Below are 6,604 nucleotides of genomic sequence, written 5' to 3'. Positions count from 1 at the left end.
CTATCAGAGTTGCTTGCTGAGTTTGTCAATATGCACATTCTGGGGCCGGGCTCCCCGTGGCTCTGATTCAGGTTTGGGGCGGGGCCCGGGACTCTGCATTCTCAGCTCCCCTCCCCCCCCTTCCCCACAAGCTACAGGTTGGATGTGCTCGGCACTCAGGATACCCTGGGCGAGGGTGTAAAATGCAGAGGACAGCCTGCCTGTGGGCTGCAAGCACACACACAGACCCAACCACCTGTGGCCTCTTTTCTTGGCTCAAGGTCTAGGGCAGAACCTTGAATGAGGCCAACATAGCTGCCTGGTGGGTTCCGTGTGGCCACACAGGCCCCCGAGGAGTCAAGAAACCAATAGCAGTTGATGGATTCTGGTTACTGGCAAAATCCATCCTCTGTTTTGTGAGAGAGACAGAGAAAGAGAGAGAGAGAGAGAGCGCAACAGAGCTTGAGGGGGGGAGGCGCAGAGAGGGAAAAAGAATCCCAAGCAGGCTCCACGCTCAGCACGGAGCCCGACAGAGGCTCCATCCCACTAACCGTGAGATCATGACCTGAGCCAAAACCAAGAGTCAGATGCCTGACTGACTGAGCCACCCAGGGGCCCCTGGCAAAAGTCCATCCTTAAACAGCCCATCCCCCACCCTCCCCACACTCCTTCCTCCCGGGGCAGAAGGCGGGCTTCTCTGAGATCGCTCGTGTGTCGTGATGCGTCCACAGGCCAAAGGCAGCTAAGTGTCTTTCAGGAAGGGCCGTGTTATGCTGGTGTCAGCGGATCATACCTGTGAGAGCCATTTGTTAAAAAGTCCTGGGGCACCTGGGTGGCTCAGTCGGTTAAGCCTCCGACTTCAGCTCAGGTCATGATCTCACGGTTCGTGGGTTCGGGCCCCACGTCGGGCTCTCTGCTGACAGCTAACTCAGAGCGGAGCCTGTTTTGGATTCTGTGTCTCCCTCTCTCTCTGATCCTCCCCTGTTCACGCTGTCTCTCTCTCTCAGAAATAATTAAAAATATTTTATAAAAAAAGTCTTAATTAAGGGGCACCTGGGTAGCCCAGTCGGTTAAGCATCCAACTTTGTGAGTTCGAGCCTGAGGCTGGGCTTGATGCTGACAGCTCAGAGCCTGAGATCTGTTACAAATTCTATATCTCCCTCTCCCACTGCCCCTCCCCGTCTTGCTCTCTCTCTCTCTCAAGAATAAACATTTAAAAAGCCCTAATTAAAATTTAAATGGCAACAAAATAAAATCATGATAAAGGCAAAGGTAATACATATTCAAAACATATCACTTACTGATTCTTTTCTTACCTTTTACTATTATTTATGGTCTTGATAAATTATGTATTATTTACATCTATTACCTCTGCCAGGTGAAAATACCACAGAGGAGTGCGCTGTGTGCCTCTTCTCAAATGCGCTTTAGGGCCCCCGTCACTTTGGTGGCCGGAAGGTGGCTATGGTGAGTGTATTCACACAACGCAACTGGCAAACGCAAGTCAGGGCTTTCTTAGCACACTCACTCACCACTCACTGTTGGCCTTGGGCAAATCCATGGCCTTAATTGTCTTTTAGCCTTTGCTCAAATGAGTTAGCTGCTTGAACTTCCATTCCTAGCTCAGGGAATTTGTTTTAAGTTTATTTACTTTGAGAGAGAGAGCGCGAGCGCAAGTACGTGAGCTGGGCAGAGGCAGAGAGAGGGAGAGAGACAGAATCCCAAGCAGGCTCTGTTCCTTCAGTGCAGAGCCCAGCACGGGGCTCGATCTCATGAACTGTGAGATCATGACCTGATCTGAANGGGGCAGAGAGAGAGAGGGAGACACAGAATCTGAAGCAGGCTCCAGGCTCTGAGCTGTCAGCACAGAGCCCGATGCGGGGCTCAAACCCACGAACCGTGAGATCATGCTCTGAGCTGAAGTTGGACGCCTAACCGACTGAGCCATCCAGGTGCCCCTCAGGAATTTTTAAACTCAAGGGTCCAAACAGTCTTCTAGAAAGGTTTTCGGAATAGATTCCTGCCCCTCCCCCCTAACTCTGAATCAGTGCGACCCCAGAGTCTGCACGTTTCACGAGCTCCCAGGTGCTTCTGAGGACGGCGGGCCAACCCGACCACAATTTGAGAAGTGCTTACCCATCAGACTGAAGGGAGAGGGATTAGAAAAAGGAGAAACAAAATGTCCTGTTCTTGACATGAATGCATGAGAGTGAAATGCTTTCATGTAATTGTTTATATTCGTAAGCTTAAAATAAACCCTGTCCCTAATGGAGTTACATGAGAGCTTGGCCGACAGGCCCCAGCCTCTAACGGTTTATTGCTTTGATTTAGTGAATGCTCCTGTCAAGGCAGAAATCGAACCAGGGAAGTGACACATAATTTCCAACCTCTCTCCCATTGCTCTAACCCTTTCCGCGTTGTACGGTGCAACGCGGCGGGGCAGACACAATTCCTGGTTAGAAGGCCCTGGGGTCAACTTTCATAGGCATTCTGTGGGTCGGTCCATAATCATCAAGGAAGTAGAAGGATTCTCTTCTGTCTTCTGTACGTAGTTCAGCTTGACTCCCAGGGGGTTTTGAGGCTTTCCACCGCCTTCCAGTCCCACTGCCGCCTGTGTCTGCGTCAGCTGTTGCCGCCTCTGCAGCCTGCACCCCGCTGGCCTCACAGCCCAAGTGTACCTTTCTGGGGCACCTGGGTAGCTCAGTCGACTCGGTGTCCAGCTCTTGGTTTTGGCTCAGGTCATGATCTCAGTTTGGAGTGAGCCCTGCGTCACGTTCCATGCTCTGTGTGATGCCTGCCTGGGATCCTTTCTCTCTCTCTCTGGCCTTCCCCGCTCTCTCTCAAAATAAATAAATGAACATAAAACAAAAAAAACAAACACAGACCAAGTGGTGTACCTTTCTTTTTTGCCTCGTCCAAAACTCACCTTTTAGAAGACTTTCCTGATTTCTGGACTCTGACTTTCCCAAGAGATTCAATTGAAATTCTCTTTGGCCATTACTTTAATAGTTAAGTTTTACTCAACTTCAGCATTTTAAGAAAATGGGTTTGGGGCACCTGGGCGGCTCAGTCGGTTAAGCGTCCGACTTTGGCTTAGGTCATGATCTTGTGGGTTCGAGCCCCTCATCGGGCTCTGTGCTGACGGCTCAGAGCCTGGAGCCTGCTTCGGATTCTGTGTCTCCATCTCTCTCTGCCCCTCTTCCACCGCTTTCTCTCTCTCTAAGAATAAATAAACATTAAAAAATTTTTAAAAAAAAAGAAGAAAATGGGTTTAGTTCTGGTTTGCACTGCCTTTTTTTTTTTTTTTTAATGTTTTTATTTTTGAGAGAGGGAGAGACAGTCAACAGGGGAGGGGCATTTCATTTCATGAAGTCAGATGCTTAACCGACTGAGCCAGCCAGGTGCCTCTGGTTTGCACTGCTTTATGAAACCCTTTGTTTTGTAAATGACTTAGGTTAGTTTCACTGTTCCCTAAAATATACATGAAATTGGTTTTGGCGTTCAGCAGATGAATACAGTTCATTCTGGTGTTTTGGTTCCCTCCGTTTGGTCTGGTCCCAGGAGAAGCAAAGCACTGACACCAGCCATCTGCTGTGATATTCCTCCCCACCCCCCACCCCCAACTAGGGATGGTGAAAATCCAAGCCTTTGTTCTTCTAGAGATTTTAAGCCACGCTTTTGGTATTCTTATCTCGATAATGAATATACACTGCAATGCTGAGCACCACCTAGACCGACGATATTTATTGATCCTGCTGATGCGTGTGTCTGGGGAAAAAAACATTAGGGAAAATGCTTCTGATGTGGGGCACGATCAGNNGGGCGGAACTCAGTCACCAATGGGGCCATTTTGGTGCCCCAGGTCAGAAGTTATAATGTCAGCAGGAACATAAAGACACACACCAACGGATACACACACCAAAAGCAGAGCCAGACCTATAGTTACAGAGAACAAACTGATGGTCGCCAGAGGGGAGGGTGTGGGGCAAACAGGGTGGAAGCGAGCAGGAGATACTGGCTTCCAGTTACGGAATGAGTAAGTCACTGAGTAAGTCAGGGGATTAAAAGGGACAGCATAGGGAATACAGTCGGTGATACTGTAATAATGATGTAAGGGGACAGACGGGGGCTACACTTGTGGTGAACAGAGCATAAGGAACAAACTTGTCAAATCACTGTGTTGTACACCTGAAACTAATGTAATATCGTGTGTCAACTATACTAAAAAAAGAAAAGGCATCAAACAGCACAAAGCCTGACATGTCCTGGGAGCTGGTGAGACAGGTGATGGGCTTTGGCCCCGATGGGATTCCTACTTGCTGTGGGCCCGACGCAGTCAGCCCCAGGAGCAATTCCCATGTCCCATATCTGCTTCCTTTTCTTCCTTCTTGGGATCTTCCAACATTTTCCCAGTGCCCTATTTTTCTTTATACTCAACTCGTTATTCCTTCCCAGGGTGAAAAACCTTAAGACCCACACAAACGAGGCTATGGATGTATAATAAAGGCAGGAGAGTTGATACACCATGATGTGGTGGCTGGCGTCATAGACACATCGGGAGAGGGGAGCCGACTGTTACGCACCCCAGTTTCTCCCATCCGGCAATTCTGTTGCCAGGAATCCCATCCCGGGAAGCGAGCTCCCAGGGTTGACTTCAACAGACTTTTCACATGGCTGTGACTTTACAGGGGACATAAACTGTGAGTGCCTTGCATCTCGCAAGCCCTCTATAATATCTGAGTAAATAAATGAAAATGGGTAAATCCTTAGCTACAATGCCTCTGATGGATGGAATGCAGACAAGTACATGGACCATTAGAGTTAGAAGGGATCTTAATAATCTAAATACCTCATTTTAGGGGCGCCTGGGTGGCTCAGGCAGTTAGGCATCCGACTTTTGGTTTTGGCCCAGGTCATGATCTGTTTCGTGAGTTCAAGCCCTGAGTCAGGCTCTGCTCTGAGAGCATGGAGCCTGCTTGGGATTCTCTCTCTCTCTCTCTCTCTCTCTCTCTCTCTGNTTGGCCCTCAGAATTATTTAATGCTTATTTACTTTTCAAATTTTTATTTAAACTCTAGTTAAGATACAGTGTAAAGTGGTTTCAGGAGTAGGATTCAGTGATTCATCACTCAGATATAACCGCTCCCTGTGCTCATCCTAAGTGGCCTCCTTAATGCCCATCACCCATCTAGTCCATCCCTCTGTCCACCTCCCTCTGTTACCCCTCAGTTTGTTCTCTATCCTTAAGAGTCTCATGGTTTGGGGCACCTGGGTGGCTCAGTCGGTTGTGTCCGACTTCAGATCAGGTCATGATCTCGCGGTTGTAAGTTTGAGCCCCGCGTCAGGCTCCCTGCCATCAGGGCAGAGCCCACTTCAGTTCCTCTGTCCCCTTCTCTCTCTACCCCTTCCCCGCTCATGCTCTCTCTCAAAAAATAAATAAACATTAAAAAAAAGAGAGAGAGAGAGAGAGAGNGCAGATTATAGCATGAATATTTTTCAAATTACCTTGTATACCTGTATAAGCTCTTAAAAATATATATGCCTCGAGTTAAATACACCAAAATGTTAGTACAAAATTATCTCTGCATTACGGTATTGTGGGTGATTATACTGTTTGGAACAGGTCACATTTTCTGCAATGAGCAAGTATTAAAGTAAAATAAATAAAAATTTAAGTTAGAAGGGATTTCTTGTGAATTTGTGTCCGCTTATAGATCTGGTATGACAGCAGCTGAATCCTCTCTAACATCTAAGCCTTGCTACTAGTACCAGCCAGCAATCAGCATATACACCTCAACTCTGCTCCCATGGATGCTGCCCCAAGGGTAATAGTTTGCATGTAGTCTTTTTTTCTTTTTTAAATGTTTTATTTATTTTTGAGAGAGAAAGACAGCATGAGCAGGGGAGGGTCAGAGAGAGAGGGAGACACAATCTGAAACAGGCTCCAGGCTCTGAACTGTGAGCACAGGGGCTCGAACCCACCAACTGTGAGATCATGACCTGAGTCGAAGTCAAGACACTTAACAGACTGAGCCACCCAGGCGCCCCAGTCTTTTTTTATTTTTATTTTTTTAGAGTTTATTTTTAAATTTCTTTTTTAGGTTTATTTATTTTGAGAGAGAGTGAGAGAGCAAGCGAAAACGAGAGTGAATGAGCGAGGGAGGGGCAGAGAGAGAGGGGGGAAAGAGGATCAGAAGCAGGCTCTGTGCTGACAGCAGACAGCCCCATGCGGGGCTAGAACTCAAGAACCATGAGATCATGACCTGAGCCGAAGTCAGACACTTAACCGACTAAGCCACCCAGGCGCCCCTGCATGTAAATAATCTTTAAGTCATAGCTTCTCTATAGATTTTGACCAAATCCTCCTAAGATTTAGGTTTCCCACAGAACTGAAAGTTGAGTAAATGTATAAGAGATCTTCACATTGTTTATGCCCTTGCATTAATCTGAAGAGGCTTTATTAACAATTCTTAATAGTGGGAAAGCTTTCTAAAAATGAAGGGTGTTCCGGCTGGGACTTTTGAAGGAAAGGGCGGTGCCTTATTATCTATCTATCCTTTACATTACCTAGTATGGTAGGAACTCAGAAAATATGCAGTCAAATAAATGAAGTCATAATTGTAACTC

Source organism: Crocuta crocuta, unplaced genomic scaffold (genome assembly GCF_008692635.1).
Source record: "Crocuta crocuta isolate KB4526 unplaced genomic scaffold, BGI_CrCroc_1.0 scaffold1269, whole genome shotgun sequence".
NCBI lineage: Eukaryota > Metazoa > Chordata > Mammalia > Carnivora > Hyaenidae > Crocuta > Crocuta crocuta.
This window is presented reverse-complemented; position numbering follows the sequence as displayed.